This window comes from Triticum aestivum, chromosome 2D (genome assembly GCF_018294505.1).
Source record: "Triticum aestivum cultivar Chinese Spring chromosome 2D, IWGSC CS RefSeq v2.1, whole genome shotgun sequence".
NCBI classification, from domain to species: Eukaryota; Viridiplantae; Streptophyta; class Magnoliopsida; order Poales; family Poaceae; genus Triticum; species Triticum aestivum.
The window spans coordinates 482149415-482172645 of record NC_057799.1 but is presented as its reverse complement, the minus strand read 5'-3'; the positions used below and the strand labels follow the sequence as shown (position 1 = coordinate 482172645).

At 46.7% G+C, this 23231-nt stretch overlaps 1 long non-coding RNA gene across 1 annotated transcript; it reads right to left on the bottom strand.

The window, feature by feature from the left end:
• Positions 1-11034: 11034 nt before the first annotated feature.
• LOC123049652 (uncharacterized) lies at positions 11035-11678 on the bottom strand. The gene is made up of 3 exons (XR_006423625.1): positions 11400-11678; positions 11153-11291; positions 11035-11079 (listed from the first exon to the last, which is right to left on the bottom strand). It is a non-coding gene; the product is annotated as an uncharacterized lncRNA (long non-coding RNA).
• Positions 11679-23231: the final 11553 nt, after the last annotated feature.

Below are 23231 nucleotides of genomic sequence, written 5' to 3'. Positions count from 1 at the left end.
ATTCCACATAGTCAGTCCCCGCTAAACGTTTCCGTTCGTATATACATCCCACACAGTCGCTCCAAGGAAAATGTTTCTGTTACCAGGTATGTCACACACAATTTCCCCATTAAATCGTTTGTGATAGCGTTTCCATTGCACACGGTATTAACAATTTTATCGTTTGCATTATTGAATGCATCTCACACAATGCATAGAAGAAACTGTGTGGCAAAGGTTGTCTATCACACATAGTTTTTATGTGGTAAACGTTTGCGCCAGGTGGCCTAACACAAATAGTTTTCAAGAGGATGTCGTGTGTGATTGTTCATTAATCTAACACGGTTTATTCCTAGAAACTGTGTGCGTTGCCTGAGGTCATCGCCCACGGTGTTTTCTCAATAACCGTTTGCAATAGAAAAACCCAATTAGTAGGCTAATTATCCTATTATTAATAATCCATTTATTAATCTAATTGACATTTCATATTAAGCACACAATATATTTCATTTTCATGATTGAAATACGTCAGAGTACAACATCATATAGCTTCAGCACTCAGCTACCCCATTACACAACTGCACCGGCACGAAGTTTCACATGCAACATCTATAACCTTTCGAAATTAGCATCATAGGCGGTACATAGATAGATGTATCTCATCTAGAAAACTACTGAAGCAGAAGGCGAATATTGAGCCTTCATTGATGTTGAAGGTCTTTGCAACTTTAGGCCAGCGCCTGTGGATGATTGACCGTCCATCCTTCGTCCTCTTTAGGAACACTTCAATATTGAACCGTGGGTATTGTATGAATACCTTCCTCACCTCCTAACCATACAGGTGGTTTGAGAGGTAATCATCAGTGAACTGCTTTGGAAAGGCCTGAAAAGAAGGATATGCATGAATATCTTCTCTATATTGGAAATGGGGCAAAGGAATAAAAAGGGCAAGGTATAATAATTAGTACCATCCTGTAGTGAACTGATGTCTTCTTCATTGTGTAGACAAAGATCTTGTTGTTTTTTTGTCGCTAATTTCTTTATCCTAACAATCTTTCTGAGTCTCTTGACTTGACTGATATTCATGAACAACTCATTTCCGCATATGCAAAAAGGGTCGAACAGTGGGTCAAAACCTCTGACAGCAGGACCTACATGTGCAAGACAAAATTGTTAAAAACCTAAATATTAGAATGGTTCCTGCAATTGCGCAATAATGTGCTATTAGACAAAGGACCATGCATGTGCAAACCTCGATTGTAAACCTCAGTGCTTCCCATTGTTTCCCTGCAACACATATGAGGTAGTTAGTCATCAAGTTAAGTGAGGGTTCGCATGCTATCAATAAAATATGTTGATGAAAAATAAGCACATTGCAGATTCATTAGATTAATTCAAGCCACATGGAAAACCCATTTATCCAAACCAAGCATGATTAAGAACTAGGAAATATAGCACTTGTATATGTTTCTCATGTATTAAGTGCAGCCAAATTCGATTTATTCCTCACATGCACAACAATACAAAAATTATACCCACGACAGTTGGACATTGCATTGCAGAATTGAACCAAGTAGTTAACTAAACACCACAACAAATGAACCAAACATTAACTGAGCACCACATTGCACAATATAACATACTCCCAATAGAAGATCGGACAGTTAACCAAACCAAGCATGCTTAACAACTTGGAAATATAGCAATTGTATTTGTTTCTCATGTATTTAGTACAGCCAAATTCAATTTATTCCTCATATGGTATACAATAACAGAATGCACCCACAACAATTGAACATCGCATTACAGAATTGAACCAAACAATTAACTAAACACCACAACAAATGAACCAAACGTTAACTGAGCACCACATTGCACAATATAACATAATCCTAATAGAAGATCAGAAAGTTAACCAAACCAAGCATGCTTAACAACTTGGCAATATTGCAATTGTATTTGTTTCTCATGTATTTAGTACAGCCAAATTCGATTTATTTCTCACATGGTATACAATAACATAATGCACCCACAACAATTGAACATAGCATTGCAGAATTGAACCAAACAGCCAACCGCGTCCCGCCATCAGCGAGCGAGGCGCCGATGGTGGCCTCGACGGCGAGGTGCTCCTCCAAGATTTGGGGGTCGACACGAATGGCAGCCATCGCGACCTCATCCGCGCGTGCGGCCGCAATTTGCTTCTCTGCTGCCAATGCTCCTTGAGATCCTGGCTATGCTGTGCGCACTATGGCTTAGGGCGGTGCTTATTTGGTGGAGGGGTCGGTGATTTGGGTGGAAGGTGTCGTGCCGGCGGTCGGGACATGTGGGATGTGGAAGGAGGAGGAGGATGGGGGTTGGGTATGGATTACCTGCCTGGATAGACAAGGCCGGGCAGTGTGAAGGAGGGTCGCCGGCGAGGAGGCGCCGCTACAAGCATGGAGTGAAGGTTTCAACTTGGAAAGTGATGTCTACTATGCAACTTTATTCTTGTAGACTCGTGTTGGGCATCCAAACGCAGAGTTTTGTAGGACAGTAGCAATTTTCCCTCAAGTGGATGACCTAAGGTTTATTAATCCGTGGGAGGTGTAGGATGAAGATAGTCTCTCTCAAACGACCCTGCAACCAAATACAAGAAATCTCTTGTGTCCCCACCACACCCAATACAATGGCAAATTGTATAGGTGAACTAGTTCGGCGAAGAGATGGTGATAAAAGTGTAATATGGATGGTAGAAATATGTTTTTATAATCTGAATAAATAAAAACAGCAAGGTACCAAATAGTAAACGGGCACACAAACAATATTGCAATGCTTGGAAATGAGGCCTAGGGTTCGTACTTTCGCTGGTGCAATCGCTCAACAATGCTAATATAATTGCATCATATAACCACCCCTCAAAGTGCGATGAAGAATCACTCCAAAGTTCCTATATAGCGGAGAACATAAGAATAAATTGTTTGTAGGGTATGGAACCACCTCAAAGCAATTCTTTCCGTTCGATCTATTCAAGAGTCTGTACTAAAATAACACAAAGCTATTCTTTCCGTTTGATCTATCCTAGAGTTCGTACTAAAATAACACCAAAGCAAATTCATATTCATAATACTCAATCCAACACAAAGAACTTCAAAGAGTGCCCCAAGATTTCTACCGGAGAAACAAAGAAAAGAACATGCATCAACCCCTATGCATAGATTACCCCAATGTCACCTCGGGAATCTGCGAGTTGAGTGCCAAAACATATATCAAGTCTATCAATACGATACCCCATTGTCACCACGAGTATTCAATTGCAAGACATATATCAAGTGTTCTCAAATCCATAAAAGTATTGAATCTATCGGATCTTGGGTTCCGGCATAACCCTTAAGGTTCGAACTCTGGGGCGCGCGTGAAGTTCTCCCCCTACCGATCTATCTCCTAGCTTTGCTAAGATCTCAAGGGCTAACTCGACGAACTCGCAACACAAAGAACACAAGATTTATACTGGTTCGGGCCACCGTTGTGGTGTAATACCCTACTCCAGTGTGGTGGTGGTGGATTGCCTCTTGGGCTGAGGATGAATAGTTACAAGGGGAAGAACAGCCTCCTGAGGTTGAGGTTCTTGTGCTCGGTGTGTAGCTAGGGATTGGCTCAAGATCAGATGCCTGAGGCTTCGTCTCCTCCTACTGTGGTGTCTAGTCCTATTTATAGAGGCCCTGGTCCTCTTCCCAAATATTGAGCGGGAAAGGATTCCACAACGGCCAGTTTGAAGGGAGACAACTAGTACAAGCTATCATGACAAAAGTAGTCTTCGCCTGCCAAAGGCTCTGGTGGTGACGCCGCCCTGGGCTCCACGGTGACCTCCGTCTTGCCGTCCTGCTGGTCTTGGTCTTGTTGGACTGATATGGAAACCTTTGCTTGACGCCTCGGTACTCCGCGCCTCCGCTTGCCTCCGTAGCACCAAAGAGGAAACAAGGACTCTATGCACGCTGGCACCCGCCTGGTCTCGGTCGTCATGGCTCACGTCACGAGAACCTCGCGAGATTTGCCTTGCCTTGATCTCTCCGCCCCTCGCGAGCCAACCTGGTGAGGCCGCTCCTGAGGAGGTCTTGTGTCGTCCGCCTTGCAAGGATTGGCCCCTCGCGAGGGTCTTGAATGCTTATTGGTGAAGATGGGCCGTATAGGCCCACTTGCAGAGCCACGCCGCGGGCCGCAAGCAGGCAAGTCTGGGGACCCCTATTCCCAGAATGCCGACAGTAGCCCCCGGGCCCAAGGCGCGCTCGGGCTTGGCTTCGAGGCGAAGCCAAAGGTCAAGTGCGGAGCACCGCGGGCCCCAATGGCCTGCGGCCTTGGTCGACGCGTGGAGGTTGATTGGACGTGGGCGTCTTCGCTTCCCCACGCTGCCTCGGCAACTGCTCGACAGTCAAAAGACTGGCACAGACAGTGCTTGCCTTCATTGCTTCCTTTCGCCTTGCTCAGATCCCCTTTCTTGCGCCCTGCCTCCGAAATCCCCAGATCTGCTTCCATCCTCCACCGCATCAGTGACCAATGGCACCGCGCAAGGTCAAGCCCTCCTCATCGCTGGTTTGGTATGAACCAGCTCTTGACGCGCCCAACATCTCGGAGAAGAGCCTCGCCGCCACGCGCTTGCTGACGGTGGCGAAGAGCAACGAGAGGGGGAAGACGGAGCTCCGGGTTGCCTCTGACTCGCCGGAACCTGAGGGGAGTACCTTTTCCCCTTCTTCACGAGTAGCATCGCCGCGGGGTTTGTCCCCCCTTTTTCTGACTTCTTCTACGAGGTCCCTTGCCACTACGGGCTGTATGCGCTGCATCTTCATCCCAACTCCATCCTTCTCATGTCCATCTTCGCCTTCTATTGCGAGGCGTACCTTGGCGTGATGTCGTCCGTGGCTCTTCTGTGCCACTTCTTCTTCCTCCGCATCAGCGAGGGTCATATCTCTGGGTGCGCCAATTTCATCGCGGCCGGCAAGGCCAACTCGATCTCGAATACCGGGAAGAAGGCCGAAAACCTCAGGGCCAAATGGGTCATGATGGGCGCCAAGTGCGTCCATCTGCGCTTGGCGCTGCCGATGGAGATGCCCCAGTCCGACAAGGGGTGGTCTTGCGTGAAGCTTACTAATGAGCGGGTGTCGTCGCCGGTGTTGGAGCAGATGAAGGTCGACTTGAAGCCGGGTAACGCGAGGGCAGCCAAAGTGATAGGGGCCATGCTCCTGAGGGAATTCTTGATGCTGCGTGTTGCTCCACTTCAGGCGCGTGCGTGCCCCTTGTGGAGGCTTGGAGATGAAGAGGACAAGATTCGCCTGAGCCCGGAGGCCTTGCCTGACGATGAGCTGTCTGCAGTTTTGCGCCTCTTGGTCGGGGACAACCAAGAGTACCCGCTGAGCGCCTTTGTTCCCCTGTTCCGCCGCAGCGACTAGGAGCAGATCGTGGCTTCCAGGCCGACTTTTGACGGTCATGGGCTGGTGCCGCCGGCGCCTACCGGGGCCCCTGCGGCACCGAAGCCGGTGGAGCTGTCTTCTGACGAGTCCCGCGGGGAGGAAGAGGGGGAGGAGGACGACTCGGAGGCGACCCCCGAAGGGATGGGCGAGACTGCCCCCTAGAGCAAAGCTGACATCCTCCGCGCCATTCCTGACGACGCCGAGGCCGACGCCCGCCAGGAGAAGGGGGAGCTGCCCGTCATCCCGATAAGGGGCAGATCGTCGCTGGTCTCTCGAGACGTTACTCCCACCTTGGCGCCGTCTGGAGCTGCTTCCAGCCCCTGCGCTGCGCCGTCTTCTGCTCCCGTAGCCTGTGCGCCCACACCTCAGGCCTCGAGGCTCTCAAGCTTCAAGCTCACCAAGCAGAAGGTGGACTACGCCGCGGTGGACCAGTAAGTGCTCGAGCTCCATCTTGTCCTTGCTTGTACTGCTGCTTCCTGACGTTCGTCCTTGGTTGACTAGGCCGCTGCCTTCGGCGAAGAAGAGGAAGGAGGACGCAGCGGCCGCGCCCCCTCCGCGAAGAAAGGAGGTGACAGCACTCGCACCTTCCCGGCCCGGTCGCCCTCGCGAGACCAGGAGGGGCATCGTCACGAGGAGTCAGCCCCCGAGGTCCCGCTGGCTCCGGAAGTGCCGATGTCCGGCTCGGCTGCCGAGGTCCCAAAGGCTCAGGAGCCCTTGGTCTCTCAGGCCTTGGTGACGGTGTCGCCTCCTTCTCCTGCCGCGCCATTGTTCCCAAGTTCTTCTTCCTCCTCCGCTGTCTTGGAGCGTGCCCTTTTAGAGATGACCCAGTTGCGGGAAGATCTCCTGGGCACGGATCCGCGCCTGGTAGCCGGGCACCTGGAGCTGGCATCCGGCTGGCTTCAGTCTGACACGGCGGTTCGAGCGATGCTGAACCAGGACGCAACGGCCTCCGAGAGGGAGAAGCGAGCCGCCGCACAGGCTGCAGCCGATCGTGAGGCGGCGTTGAAGGACGCCAAGGCCGCCCACGACCGCTGCCAGGCGCTGGAGGACGAGTTGAAGGGCCTGCGCGATGAGCACGCAGAAGAAGCTCGCGGCCGCCGGGCGAAGGAGGAGGAGATGAGGGCTCGCGAGGACGCCATCAAGAACCGCGACGCCGAGCTGGGGGAGCTGGCGAAGACGCAGGCCGCCGAACGCAGCCGGCTGGAGGAGCTGGAGCGGAAGGTGGAGGCGAAGAAGGTCGATCTTGACGCTAAGGCGAAGATCCTGGCTGAGGACCGCGCGGCCTTCGCGCTTCTCGAGAAGAGGTCTCGCGTGGCGCTGATGGCGCTCTATGAGAAGGGCTTGGAGAGGCCGCTGACCACCGATGAGGATGGCCCCGCCTAGCTGCTTCCCTTCTTGGTGAAGGTGCTCGAGGAAGTCGTGGAGGGCATCGGTCCCATGGCAGAGGCAGAGGCTCGCGTCCTTTCTTCGGCTGCGCTAATGCGGGTCTTCAGCCATCTGCACCTTCGTGACCCCAGCACTCGTCTTGACGAGCTGCTGGAGCCTGTGGCTGATGAACACTGCAGGGCTACCGCCGCAGCCATGAAAGGTCAGGTGGAGGCTCTGCTGAAGAAGTTCCGCAGCTTCGCTTCCGCGCCTTCGACCGGAGGCGCCGCCACTCCTGCAGCTCCGGCCGGTGACCAAGACGAAGGCGACATCATCAAGGGAGGAGTGCCTCTCGCGGCGTCGATGGTGTTCAGGAATGACCCGTGGCTCCTTTCCTGTTTTATTCCTACAGAATGCATCATGCCTCGTGGAGGCATTAAACTCGCGTTTGATATTGTGGGAACAATATGTCTTGCAATATCTGCTTTGAGATTTCAGATTTTGCGATTTTTCTTCCTATTCGCTTTGTGTTCTGCGTCGGCAAAGCCCGGCCCCGCGCATACCTCAACCGCCGTTGGGCCGACCGGAGACCAGGACGGGACCAAGGAGTGAGGGGCTACGTGACCAGTTAGGCTCCTGAGTCGCGATGCTCAGGAGTCCCCCTTGACGCACAAACAGCATATAGGAAGGAGACGCAAGGATAGGATTAGTGTTCTACATCGACAGAGCCCAGCCCCGCGCATACCTCAACCGCCGTTGGACCGACCGGAGACCAGGACGGACCCAAGGAGTGAGGGGCTACGTGAACAGTTAGGCTCCTGAGTCGCGATGCTCAGGAGTCCCCCTTGACGTGCAAACAACCTTCATACCTTTGCCCTCGCCGAGGCTCGGCCCGGGAGGGGCGTGCGATGACCAGGTCCGGGGACCTGGCTGGGTGGCGTATGCTTGGGCATGACCCGAGCGCAGCCCCCATGCGCAGCCCCCTGCTACCTCTTGAGCACTGCGTTGGTTTTCCCTTGAAGAGGAAAGGGTGATGCAGTAAAGCAGCGTAAGTATTTCCCTCAGTTTTTGAGAACCAAGGTATCAATCCAGTAGGAGGCCACGCACGAGTCCCTCGCACCTTCACAAACAAATAAATCCTCGCAACCAACGCGATAAGGGGTTGTCAATCCCTACACGGTCACTTACGAGAGTGAGATCTGATAGATATGATAAGATAATATTTTTGGTATTTTTATTATAAAGATGCAAAGTAAAATAGAAAGCAATAAAAATAACTAATTGTTGGAAGATTAATATGATGGAAAATAGACTCGGGGGCCATAGGTTTCACTAGTGGCTTGTCTCAAGAGCATAAGTATTATGGTGGGTGAACAAATTACTGTTGAGCAATTGATAGAATTGAGCATAGTTATGAGAATATCTAGGTATGATCATGTATATAGGCATCACGTCCGAGACAAGTAGACTGACTCCTGCCTGCATCTACTACTATTACTCCACACATCGACCGCTATCCAACATGCATCTAGAGTATTAAGTTCATAAGAACAGAGTAACGCTTTAAGCAAGATGACATGATGTAGAGGGATAAACTCATGCAATATGATATAAACCCCATCTTGTTATCCTCAATGGCAACCATACGTGCCTTGCTGCCCCTACTGTCACTGGGAAAGGACACCGCAAGATTGAACCCAAAGCTAAGCACTTCTCCCATTACAAGAAAGATCAATCTAGTAGGCCAAACCAAACTGATAATTCGAAGAGACTTGCACAGATAACCAATCATACATAAAAGAATTCAGAGAAGATTCAAATATTGTTCATAGATAAACTTGATCATAAACCCACAATTCATCGGTCTCAACAAACACACCGCAAAAGAAGGTTACATCGAATAGATCTCCACGAGAGAGGGGGAGAACATTGTATTGAGATCCAAAAAGAGAGAAGAAGCCATCTAGCTAATAACTATGGACCCGAAGGTCTGAGCTTAACTACTCACACATCATCGGAGAGGCTATGGTGTTGATGTAGAAGCCCTCCATGATTGATGCCCCCTCCGGCGGAGCTCCGGAAAAGGCCCCAAGATGGGATCTCACGGGTACAGAAGGTTGCGGCGGTGGAATTAGGTTTTTGGCTCCGTGTCTGGTAGTTTGGGGGTACGTAGGTATATATAGGAGGAAGGAGTACGTCGGTGGAGCAACATGGGGCCCATGAGGGTGGAGGGCGCGCCTGGGGGGTAGGCGCGCCCCCTACCTCGTGCCCTCCTGGTTGATGTCTTGACGTAGGGTCCAAGTCCTCTAGATCACGTTCGTTCCGAAAATCACGTTCCCGAAGGTTTCATTCCGTTTGGACTCTGTTTGATATTCTTTTTCTGCGGAACTCTGAAATAGGCAAAAAACAGCAATTCTGGGCTGGGCCTCCGGTTAATAGGTTAGTCCCAAAAATAATATAAAAGTGTGTAATAAAGCCCAATAATGTCCAAAACAGAATATAATATAGCATGGAACAATAAAAAATTATAGATACGTTGGAGACGTGTCAAGCATCCCCAAGCTTAATTCCTGCTCATCCTCGAGTAGGTAAATGATAAAAACAGAATTTTTGATGTGGAATGCTACTTGGCATAATTTCAATGTAATTCTTCTTAATTGTGGTATGAATATTCAGATACGAAAGATTCAAGATAAAAGTTCAATATTGACATAAAAATAATAATACTTCAAGCATACTAACTAAGCAATTATGTCCTCTCAAAATAACATGGCCAAAGAAAGTTCATCCCTACAAAATCATATAGTTTAGTCATGCTCCATTTTCGTCACACAAGAATGCTCTCATCATGCACAACCCCGATGACAAGCCAAGCAATTGTTTCATACTTTAGTAATCTCAAACCTTTTCAACTTTCACGCAATACATGAGCGTGAGCCATGGATATAGCACTATGGGTGGAATAGAATATAATGATGGGGGTTATGTGGAGAAGACAAAAAGGGAGAATGTCTCACATCAACGAGGCTAATCAATGAGCTATGGAGATGCCCATCGATTGATGTTAATGCAAGGAGTAGGGATTGCCATGCAGCAGATGCACTAGAGCTATAAATATATGAAAGCTCAACAAAAGAAAATAAGTGGGTGTGCATCCAACTTGCTTTCTCACGAAGACCTAGGGCATTTGAGGAAGCCCATTGTTGGAATATACAAGCCAAGTTCTATAATGAAAAATTCCCACTAGTATATGAAAGTGACAAAACAAGAGACTCTCTATCATGAAGATTATGGTGCTACTTTGAAGCACAAGTGTGGTAAAAAGGATAGTAACATTGTCCCTTCTCTCTTTTTCTCTCTTTTTTTGGGCCTTCTTCTTTTTTTTGGCCTTTTTTTGTCCTCACTTGGGACAATGCTCTAGAAAATGATGATCATCACACTTCTATTTATTTACAACTCAATGATTACAACTCGATACTAGAACAAAGTATGACTCTATATGAATGCCTCCGGCGGTGTACCGGGATATGCAATGAACCAAGAGTGACATGTACTCCCTCCGTTCCGAAATATATGACGTTTTAGAAAACGTCCCGACCAGGTGAAAAGGGAGGAAAGTACAGAAGTGCCCCTAATTTTAATCGCTATTGCCGTCGTCTTCCTTGCCGAGCAGATCCTCTCCATCCCAGTCGCCGCTGCTGCTTGCTTCCTGCCGCCAGGGTCGCCCCCCATCCCAGGGCCGCCCCTCTCCCAGGGCCACCCCCCTGTCGCTAGAGGGGGCCTCACCAACTCGCCTCGTAGGAGGGGGTGCTGCTGCAGATCGTTGTCCCCCTCCCAAGGCCTCGCCAGCTCCAGAGAGTACTGCTTCAGATCGAGGTACTGCTCGCCGGAGGGGGTACTGCTTCAGATCGGCAGCCCCAGGTCCAGATCGCCGCGCCCTCCCATGCAGCCCTAGGTACTGCTGCAGATAGCCTCCCCACTTGGTCCAGATCGCCTCCTGGAGTAAAAGTTTGAAAAGGAAAAGCTCAAAATACTCCAGACAAAGTTTGTTGGCAGAGTACTGTATCAATCAAGACAGTTTCAGAGTACAGGTACTGTAGACAGTAAAAAATTGATGGCAGAGTATCAATCAAGACAAAGTTTCTTTGTACAAGAACTCTAGAAAGCATACAAGACTGAAATTGTGCTCAGATGAATATGGAATTGGCAGTGCAGAGTACCTGGAGGGCTTGAAGTAGGCAGCAACAGCAACAACTCAAAGCAGGCAGCATCTCCAGCACGACACAACAACCTGCAAGAGAGAAAGACAGTAATCAACATGGAATTTGATCTGAACTATACTCCCCCCGAAGAAGAGGACATACCTGGAGGAGTCGGTCCCGATGAAGATGATATCGATGATATCGACATGCACGAGAGCATTGATCCTGGTGAAGATGACATCGACATGCACGAGGGCATTGATGCCGACGAAGATGCAGTCGGTGAGCTTCCTCATCTTCCCTATAAAGTTGATGTCACTGTCAACTCAAATACTCAATGTGAAATGATCAAAATACAGAATAAAATGGATTAGGAGTAGAGTAAAGCAATGATCATTTTAGTTTGTACCGTACTCCATTTTGGTAACATGAGCCTGTACCAAATTAAACAGTCAAAAACATTCAGTGTGAAACGCATTAACACGAAAGACAGTAGACAGAAACATGACACTAGTGGCTAAGCGTTGAAACAGACCTCACTGAGCATTGACAGCATGTAAACATACAGTACAATGTGTGTTGACAAACATCAAAACAGAAGGGGCATGGATGGATCATACACAGTGAACAAGCTCATCCTTCACCACCTTGTCGGTCCATCGAGCATGTCCGCTTTCCTCACCCAGATCCTACACAGCAGGATATTTTCAGTTTTAGTTAACTAGATATTTTCAGTTTTAGTTAACTGAATATTTTCAGTTTAAGTTAACTGAATATTTTCAGTTAAGTTAATATTCCATTTGACCATTTCAATTAAGGAGTATTTTCTTAGTTGTACTATATTTCTTGTTGTACTTCATTTGATCATTTGATCATATGATATCATTTCATACCATTTGATCATTTCAATAGGACTAATATTTTTTCATTGATGTGTTTCTTGCTGCAGTTGTTGAACAAGCAATTAAAAAAAGGAAAACCCTCACTGACGAGCAAAAATATGCTGCTTATGTGGCATTGCATGCAGTGTGCATGAGTAGAGGTGGCAAATTCAGAAGAAATGATAAGAAAGACCTTGCACAATTTTTTAAGGTAGGAGTGAGGAGTATACAAAGAGTTTGGCAGAAGGCAATGGAGCAAATCGCAGAGGGTTTAGAGGTAGATGTTTCCAATCAGAAAAAGAGAAGATGTGGAAGAAAGCCAAAAGACATTAATCTAGAGAAAATCCCTACAATACCACTGAACAAGAGGTCCACTATCAGATCACCCGCTTGGCAACTGGGATGTAGCCCTACCACACTACACAGAAAGTTAAGCTCAATTTGATAAAGAGGCATACAAACTGTGTGAAGCCAGCTCTGAAAGAAAAATATAAGAAGGACATGATGAATTTTTGTTTGTCAATGCTTGATGAGACAACGATAGAAACTTCAAGGCCTAAATTCAAGACAATGCATAATGTTGTGCACATTGATGAGAAATGGTTCAATATGATGAAGAAAAATAAGACCTACTATCTGTTGGATGGGGAGGAAGAGCCTACGAGGCATATACATGGAAACTGTATTGGCAAGGTGATGTTCTTGACGACCGTTGCTAGGCCAAGGTGGGACAGTGAAGGAAACGTGACCTTCTCTGGGAAAATCGGTATCTGGCCATTCGTGAAAGAAGTTCCTGCTCAGAGGAGAAGTGATAACAGGCCCAGAGGTACAATAGAGACAAAGTCAATAAAGGTCGATAGAAAAGTGATGAGGGAGTTCCTGATAGAGAAGGTCTTGCCAGCGATACAGGCCGTTTGGCCCGAAAGTAATGCTGGACAGACCATCTACATTCATGAGACGGGAGATGCTTGTCGCCATGAGACCTGAGATGTTTGTTGTCAAGAGACCGGAGATGCTTGTTGTCATGAGACAGGAGATGCTTGCTGCATGAGACCTGAGATGTTTGTTGTCAAGAGACCGAAGGTGCTTGTTGTCATTAGTCCGGAGATGCTTGTTGTCAAGAGACCGGAGATGCTTGTTGTCAAGAGACTGGAGATGCTTGTTGTCATTAGTTGTAGCGACCAGACCTCAAACAGTCTGTGCTGCTGTGCACCAGTGTCATCCCTGGATAAGTAATGCTGACACGCACAGTACAAAGGGAGGATTTATAACAGAGTAGCAATCACACACTTATTACAACGAGTATCTCAAAAGAGAATAAGTATGATAAATATGGCTTAAGGCCATCTAAATACGATAACAGCGGAAGACTTGGAAGATAAGTGAGTCCATCAACTCCAACGGCATCACTGAGTATAAGACCACGACCTAAGGCACCTTACTCGTCGTCTGAAAAGTCTGCAACATGAAACGTTGCAGCCCGAAACGGGTCAGCACATGGAATATGCTGGCAATGTAACACATAGAGAGTAATGAACATAATAATGCTATACTACATGCATATATGGCTGGTAGAAGGCTCTATGGTTACAGTTTTGCGAAAAGCCAATTTTTCCCTACTGCAAAGGAATAAATTTTATTTAACTATCATGGTGGTTGTTAAACATTGAGAATGGTTGACAGCATTCTCAATCCCAATTAAGTATCATCATTAACCCAACAAAATTAATTAAAGTAACATGGTGATGAGATTCACATGATAATCCAAGTACTAGATACTCAAGATGTCCATAACCGGGGACACGGCTAACCATGATTAGATTGTACACTCTGCAGAGGTTTGTGCACTTTTCCCCACAAGACTCGATCGCCTCCGCTTGGATTCTCGCACTACATGATGTTTGAGAAACGGATGACCGAGACACAGTCTTTCAGAAGCGTTAACTCTCTACTCCGGGTAGACAGTACCACCTACAACCCCTACATCTGCTAGTCTACCTCTTCAAGAGCTCACACAACTTAATCAACTATGCTAGAGCCCATAATAGCTTGTGGCTGCACACGGAAGTTTCTAGCATGAATAATCTCATGATCCCTTTGAGCCTGGGTGGCGGTCCTTAGAAAAACAGGCAATCCTGGAATACCCAGGTACCTCAATCCACCCAGATGTGAGTTTTAGTTGCCACCTTAAGTTTAACCATATATTAACAATCTCACATCTGTCATGGATACACTCAAACCCAATCCACGTCTACTAGCATAGCATAGCAATATAAGCAAACGTAGAAGTAACTCCCAAGGGTTTGATAATAAAACAGGTAATAGGTACTACCTCAACTACTTCCCAATACCCACAATTTAATTAGATCCTAACCATGCAATGTTTGAGGATTTGTCTAATGCAATAAAACTGGGTAGTAAAAGAGGTATGATCAAAGTGTTACTTGCCTTGCTGATGATCCGTGAAACTTAGAGATTCGAAGTAGCAAGCGGCGCACTCCGGGTACTCTATCGCAAACAAACAAGCATACAATAAGCACTCATCAAATGCACAGGTAAAACTCAAATAAAAGATCTAACCAGAAAGTTCAACTTAAGAACCCCGGTTTGCAAAAAGAAACAATTCGAACAAAGCAACGAAAGTCAAACGGCGAAAGAAACAAGCTTCGTTTACTAATCTGGATCTAGGTCAAATTTTACAGTAGAAAAAACTTGTTTGAGTAGGTTAAACAGAAAGAGAATTTCGAGACGAAACTCTAGGCGCTTGAATCGCCTGATTCCGATAAACGAGCGAAAGGATAAACCAGAACGAAAATCTGATCAGAAATCGCGATCTGGAATAATCGCGAAAAAACCGACGAAAAAGAAAACTGACGAACAGTTAAATGAATGGACGTTCGTTAGCTGTGACAAACCGACGAACACGTTCATTAAAACAAAAGCATCGGTGAACGTTCACTAATTAACTAAACCAAAAAATAAATAAACCGATCTATTAAAAAAACTAGGGTTTCGAAAAAAACCGAACGGGTTTTTTTGAAAAAAATCCCGGCTCGGCGGCGGCGGCTGTGGCTACCTCGTCGGGCAGCTCCGGCGGGGCTCGGGACGGGCTCCGGCGGGGTCGGACGGGGGCGGCGGGGCTCGGGGCGACGTCGGGGCGGCGAGGGGCGACGGGGCGGCGTCGTACGGCGTCGGGGCGGCGAGCTCCTTCGGGCGACGGGGCGGCTCCGGCGGCGGCGTCTCCTCGGGCGACGGTGGCTTCGGGAACGGGGGCGGGGTGAGGTGAGAGGGCGGCGGGGTTGGGGTATATAAGGAGGGGGTGTGCTGCCTTGGGGGAGGGGGCGACAGCGGCGGCGTCGTGGCCGTGCGGGACACGGGCGGCGGCTCCGTCTCCAGGTGGGAGACGGCAGCGGCTGGGCTGGGCCGTGCGGGGAGCTGGGCCGTCGGCTCGGCTTCGGCCCAGTCGGCGCGCTCGGGATTTTTTTTAAATAATATTCCGCCGATCTAAAAAAATCGTAGAAAATTAAATAAAAATCCAAAAATGCCAAAACAAATTTTCACCGTCTAATTAAAATAATTAGAACGACGTGAACATTTTCTTGGCCCTAAAAATGCAGTTTTTAAAACGTGCAATTTTTCTAATGCAATTAAAATTGCAAATAAAATCCGAATAAAATAAAATATTTGATTTTAAGATTTTTCCTCCAATATTTCAATTATTTTGGAGAAGTCATATTTTCTCCTCTCATTTATTTTAATATGAAATATTTTTCGGAGAGAAAAATAATTAAAACCAAAATCCTCGTTTTATTATTTGATAAAAATCAAATATGAAAACCGGGAAAAATCCCCAACTCTCTCCGAGGGTCCTTGAGTTGCTTAGGATTTTCGAGGATTTGCCAAAATGCAATAAAATATGCTATGCAATGATGATCTAATGTATAACATTCCAAATTGAAAATTTGGGATGTTACAAACCTACCCCCTTAAGATGAATCTCGCCCTCGAGATTCGGGTTGGCTAGAAAAAAGGTGAGAGTGGTTCTTCCGTAGATCTTCCTCTCGCTCCCAGGTGGCTTCATCTTCAGTGTGGTGACTCCACTGAACTTTGCAGAACTTGATAACCTTGCTGCGGGTGACTCGGCTGGCATACTCAAGAATCTTAACTGGTTTCTCCTCATAGGTCAAATCACTTTCCAACTGAATCGCTTCCAGTGGCACTGTATCTCTCAGTGGTATCTCAGCCATCTCTGCGTGGCACTTCTTCAACTGGGAAACGTGAAATACATCATGAACTCCTGACAATCCTTCAGGCAATTCCAGCTTGTAAGCAACTTCTCCCATACGCTCCAAAACTCTGTATGGTCCTACAAAACGTGGCGCTAACTTTCCTTTAACTCCAAAGCGCTTCACTCCTCGAAGTGGTGATACTCGTAGGTAAACTCTGTCTCCGACTTCGTGAACTGTCTCCTTACGTTTAGAATCCACATAACTCTTGTGCCTGGACTGGGCTACCTTGAGCCTATCGCGAATCAACTTCACTTTCTGTTCTGATTCCTTAATCAAGTCTGGTCCAAACAACTGGCGGTCTCCAACTTCGTCCCATAACAATGGTGTCCTACACCTCCTTCCGTACAAAGCTTCGAAAGGGGCCATCTTCAAACTGGTTTGATAACTGTTGTTGTAAGAAAACTCTGCATATGGCAAATTGTCGTCCCAACTAGATCCATAATCTAGCGCACAAGCTCTCAGCATATCTTCCAAAATCTGATTGACTCTCTCGGTCTGTCCATCTGTCTGTGGGTGAAAAGCTGTACTGAATTCTAGCCTGGTTCCCAAAGTTTCATGTAACTGATTCCAAAACTTCGAGGTAAACTGGGTTCCTCTATCTGATACAATGGTCCTCGGAACTCCATGCAAACATACGATTCTGGTCATGTATATCTTTGCCAACTTAGCACTGGTGTAAGTGGTCTTCACTGGGATGAAATGAGCTACTTTCGTCAAACGATCGACTACAACCCATATTGAGTCATAGCCTGAACGAGTCCTGGGCAATCCCGTGATAAAATCCATGCCTAGTTTATCCCACTTCCATTCGGGTATCGGCAATGGCTGTAGCAATCCTGCTGGCTTCTGATGCTCTGCCTTCACTCTCTGACATACATCACAAACTGCTACATACTCCGCAATATCCTTCTTCATTCCGGTCCACCAGAAAGTATCCTTCAAATCCAAATACATCTTGGTATTTCCTGGGTGAATCGAATACGGTGAATCATGGGCCTCTTGCAAGATCAACTTCCTGATCTCCGGATCATTAGGCACATAAACGCGGTCCTCAAACCATAAGGTATCGTGCTCATCCTCACGAAATCCCTTGGCTTTTCCTTTACTCATTCTTTCCTTTATCTCTGCAATCTCCTTGTCTGTCTTTTGAGCTTCCCTGATCCTTTCCATCAAGGTAGACTGAATCTCCAACGTTGCTACGTAACCTCTCGGTACTATCTCCAAACATAGCTCGCGAAGATCCTCGGCTAATACTTTCGGTAACTCTCCGGTCATGAGTGTGTTGACATGACTCTTGCGGCTCAACGCGTCTGCTACTACGTTAGCCTTTCCGGGGTGATAATGCAATCTCATATCATAATCCTTTATGAGTTCCAACCATCTCCTTTGCCTGAGATTCAACTCCTTTTGCGTGAAAATGTACTTCAAACTCTTGTGATCCGTGTACACCTCACAGTGATTTCCGATGAGAAAATGTCTCCATGTCTTCAACGCATGCACTACGGCTGCTAACTCCAGATCATGCGTGGCATAATTCTTCTCATGGGGTTTAAGTTGCCGTGAAGCATATGAAACAACTCTTCCTTCCTGCATAAGCACTGCTCCAAGTCCTCGACGAGAAGCGTCGCAATAAACTTCATAATCCTTGCGTTGGTCTGGCAGAATCAACACTGGTGATGTAACCAAACGTTTCTTCAACTCCTGAAAACTAGCTTCACAATCCTCAGTCCAATTGAACTTGGTGTCCTTCTTTAACAGCTCTGTCATGGGTTTAGCAATCTTCGAGAAATTCTCAATGAACCTCCGGTAGTATCCTGCAAGTCCAAGAAAACTCCGGATCTCTCCAACTGACGTGGGTGCTTCCCAGCTGTTACTGTGTCAACTTTGGCGGGGTCTACTGCTATTCCTTCTCCGGATATAACATGTCCGAGGAATCCAACTTCCTTCAGCCAAAACTCACATTTGCTGAACTTGGCGTATAACTGATGTTCTCTGAGCTTCTCAAGTACCAAACGCAAATGCTCCTTATGCTCCTCTTCGTTCTTTGAGTAGACCAAAATATCATCAATGAACACCACGACGAACTTATCCAAAAACTCCATAAACACTTTGTTCATCAGGTTCATGAAATAGGCAGGTGCGTTAGTCAGACCAAATGACATAACGGTATACTCATACAGCCCATACCTGGTGGTAAAAGCCGTCTTAGGTATATCCTGCTCTCGAATCTTTAACTGATGGTATCCTGATCGTAGATCGATCTTGGAAAATACCTTAGCTCCTTGTAAGCGGTCAAACAAATCATTGATCATCGGCAGTGGGTACTTATTTTTGATGGTCACTTCATTCAATCCACGATAATCAACAACCATCCTCAACGATCCATCTTTCTTCTCCACTAGAAGTACGGGTGATCCCCAAGGTGACGAACTTGGGCGAATATAGCCTTTATCCAGTAACTCCTTAATCTGCTTCTTAATTTCCTCCAAATCTTTTGCGGGCATCCTGTACGGTCTCTTAGATATTGGTCCTGTGCCTGGCAAAAGTTCAATCAGAAACTCAATGTCTCTATCCGGTGGCATGCCTGGCAACTCTTCTGGAAATACGTCAGGGAAATCCTTCACCACTGGTACTTCCTCCTGTACAACTCCTGATAAGGAATTCACCTGAGTCCTCTTCGGCATATGCCGGGATACATACTTAATCCTTCTTCCTTCTGGGGTGGTAAGCAAAATCGTCTTACTGGCGCACTCAATGTTCCCTCCATACTTTGATAACCAATCCATGCCTAATATCACATCCAATCCTTGCGATTCCAATACTATTAGGTCCGAGGGAAACACGTAGTTACCAATCCTTAATGGTAACCGATCACACCATAAACTAGCCATATACTCTGCTCCTGGCGAGGTTACTAACATGGGTGACCTAAGGGCTTGGGTTGGCAGTTTATACTTATCCACAAATCCCCTTGATATGTATGAATGCGATGCACCAGTATCAAAAAGAACGAGTGCAGTAAATGACTTAACCAAAAACTTACCTATTACTGCATCTGGCTGAGCTTCTACCTCCTCCACGCTAACGTGGTTCACATGTCCTTTGTTGAAAGGGTTCGGCTTCTTCCCAGAGCTTCCATTGCCATTTCCATTCTGGGCTTCAGGGCATTCAGTTGCATAATGTCCAGTCTTCTGGCACTTGAAACAAGTAACGTGACTTAGATCCCTCTTGGCTGGGGTAGATGGGTTATTACGGTTCTGCCCGTTGCTTCCTCCATTCCCATTACCATTCTTGGGGCCATTATGGTTGTGCGAACTACCTCCTCCATGGGTATGCTGAAACTGTCCTCCCGATTTCGGGGCAAAACGTGGCTTCTGCTGAGCTCCAGAATTGTACTTCCCTTGTCCATACTTCCTCTTACGGTTTTCAATCTGCTGCTGCTTCCCTTCAATCATGAGTGCTCTATCTACCAACTCCTGGTAGTTGTTGAAGGTTGCTACCATCAGCTGCATGCTCAGCTCATCATTCAGTCCTTCCAGAAACTTCTCCTGCTTGGCTGCATCTGTAGCAACGTCATCTGGAGCATAACGTGCTAACTTACTAAAGTCCTCCACATACTGGCCTACGGTGCGTCCTCCTTGGCGTAGGTTGCGGAACTCACGCTTCTTCATAGCCATAGCTCCTGCTGAAACATGGGCAGTACGGAAAGCTTGCTGAAATTGGTCCCATGTGACAGTGTCAATAGGGTGTGTGGCTGTGTAATTCTCCCACCATGATGCTGCGGGTCCATCAAGCTGATGTGCGGCAAAACGCACTCTCTCCGCATCTGTGCATCCTGCAGTGGTCAACTCCCTTCCAACTTTGCGGAGCCAATCATCTGCAACAATCGGCTCGGTGCTGCTGGAAAACACCGGCGGATTTAGCCTCAAGAAACGGGCTAAGTGATCAACAGGTGGTGGTGGTGGGTTGTTGTTGTTGTTGTTGCCTTGGTTCTGTACTAACACTTGCATCAGGGCATTCTTCTGCTGAATCAACTGAGTGATCTCCGGTGGGAAAACAAATCCGGTGTCGCGTCTCGGAGGCATCTGATAGGTTTAGAAAAGATGAGAATTTAGAATAGAATGAGGTCTAGAGAGAAAACACTACCCATATGCTCATGAGACAAACACAATCAATATCACTCAATCAATCAAACAAGGCATACAATTGATCTAACTACCGTTACAAAAGTGCTCGGTCTATACTATTTACATGGGGGAAATACTACTACTGATATGGTGGTCTACTAGAAATTTTGATCGGTCGAAGACTCCATGATATCTGCTCCAGCTTCATCAACAAAGTCATCTTCACTGGGGTCTGAGTCGGTGTCGTCGATGATGATGTAGTTATCCGGGCAAGTAGAATCGTCGTCCTGTCCTCCAGGTGATGGGTCTCCCATGAATACTTCGATCTTCTGTATCAGTTCGCCGTTCTTCTCCAACAACATGGCGATCTCCTCCTCATATCCATCGCGCGTAGCCTTGAGTTCTTCCTCCAACTCTGTGATCTTGGTCAATGCCTTCTTCAGTTCTATCATGTCTGCGCACATCTGGTTCTCCTGGCGACGAATGTGTTGGTTTTGCTCCTGGATGAAAGCTGCAATTGATCCATCCTTCTTGGTGCTGATCATCTCCCATTGCTCATCTCGGCGTCCACAAATCTGATAAATAGTATCCTTAAGCTCCTTGCGGTAGACTTCTCCAATGCGTCCCATAGAGATGTGGGCTGCCATGCTCTTCCCTAAACTCCAGGTTGGTGCATCAAAGGAAAACTCTATAGGCTCAGTGACTGGCGTAAACGTCCTTCCTGGAACTTGAACTTGAATCTTCCAGCGCTCCTCTTCTGGTAGTGTGGCGTTGTAGGTTCCGGTGAAGCTTGGTATTCCGATGTTCAGGTACTTAGTGACTTCCTTCAAGTGTCGTCCAAAAGGTGTCTCTTCATCCGGTTGCATGAACTTGTTCCTTGCATCCGCCATTCCTAAAAGAGTAGAAAGTGGAGAGGAGTCAGAAATGAGAAGAGAGTAGTGTTCTAGGGTTTAAGCTTAGTGGTCGTGTCCTACAGTCAGCGTGTGCTCTGATACCACCTTTGTAGCGACCAGACCTCAAACAGTCTGTGCTGCTGTGCACCAGTGTCATCCCTGGATCAGTAATGCTGACACGCACAGTACAAATGGAGGATTTATAACAGAGTAGCAATCACACACTTATTACAACGAGTATCTCAAAAGAGAATAAGTATGATAAATATGGCTTAAGGCCATCTAAATACGATAACAGCGGAAGACTTGGAAGATAAGTGAGTCCATCAACTCCAACGGCATCACTGAGTATAAGACCACGACCTAAGGCACCTTACTCGTCGTCTGAAAAGTCTGCAACATGAAACGTTGCAGCCCGAAACGGGTCAGCACATGGAATATGCTGGCAATGTAACACATAGAGAGTAATGAACATAATAATGCTATACTACATGCATATATGGCTGGTAGAAGCTCTATGGTTACAGTTTTGCGAAAAGCCAATTTTTCCCTACTGCAAAGGAATAAATTTTATTTAACTATCATGGTGGTTGTTAAACATTGAGAATGGTTGACAGCATTCTCAATCCCAATTAAGTATCATCATTAACCCAACAAAATTAATTAAAGTAACATGGTGATGAGATTCACATGATAATCCAAGTACTAGATACTCAAGATGTCCATAACCGGGGACACGGCTAACCATGATTAGATTGTACACTCTGCAGAGGTTTGTGCACTTTTCCCCACAAGACTCGATCTCCTCCGTTGGGATTCTCGCACTTCATGGTGTTTGAGAAACGGATGACCGAGACACAGTCTTTCAGAAGCGTTAACTCTCTACTCCGGGTAGACAGTACCACCTACAACCCCTACATCTGCTAGTCTACCTCTTCAAGAGCTCACACAACTTAATCAACTATGCTAGAGCCCATAATAGCTTGTGGCTGCACACGGAAGTTTCTAGCATGAATAATCTCATGATCCCTTTGAGCCTGGGTGGCGGTCCTTAGAAAAACAGGCAATCCTGGAATACCCAGGTACCTCAATCCACCCAGATGTGAGTTTTAGTTGCCACCTTAAGTTTAACCATATATTAACAATCTCACATCTGTCATGGATACACTCAAACCCAATCCACGTCTACTAGCATAGCATAGCAATATAAGCAAACGTAGAAGGTAACTCCCAAGGGTTTGATAATAAAACAGGTAATAGGTACTACCTCAACTACTTCCCAATACCCACAATTTAATTAGATCCTAACCATGCAATGTTTGAGGTTTTGTCTAATGCAATAAAACTGGGTAGTAAAAGAGGTATGATCAAAGTGTTACTTGCCTTGTTGATGATCCGTGAAACGTAGAGATTCGAAGTAGCAAGCGGCGCACTCCGGGTACTCTATCGCAAACAAACAAGCATACAATAAGCACTCATCAAATGCACAGGTAAAACTCAAATAAAAGATCTAACCAGAAAGTTCAACTTAAGAACCCCGGTTTGCAAAAAGAAACAATTCGAACAAAGCAACGAAAGTCAAACGGCGAAAGAAACAAGCTTCGTTTACTAATCTGGATCTAGGTCAAAATTTACAGTAGCAAAAACTTGTTTGAGTAGGTTAAACGAAAAGAGAATTTCGAGACGAAACTCTAGGCGCTTGAATCGCCTGATTTTGATAAACGAGCGAAAAGATAAACCAGAACGAAAATCTGATCAGAAATCGCGATCTGGAATAATCGCGGAAAAACCGACGAAAAAGAAAACTGACGAACAGTTAAACGAACGGACGTTCGTTAGCTGCGACAAACCGACGAACACGTTCATTAAAACAAACGGATCGGTGAACGTTCACTAATTAACTAAACCAAAAAACCGATATATAAAAAAACTATGATTTTGAAAAAAAATAAACCGAACGGTTTTTTTTGAAAAAAAACCAGCTCGGCGGCGGCGGCGGCTGCGGCTACCTCGTCGGGCAGCTCCGGCGGGGCTCGGGACGGGCTCCGGCG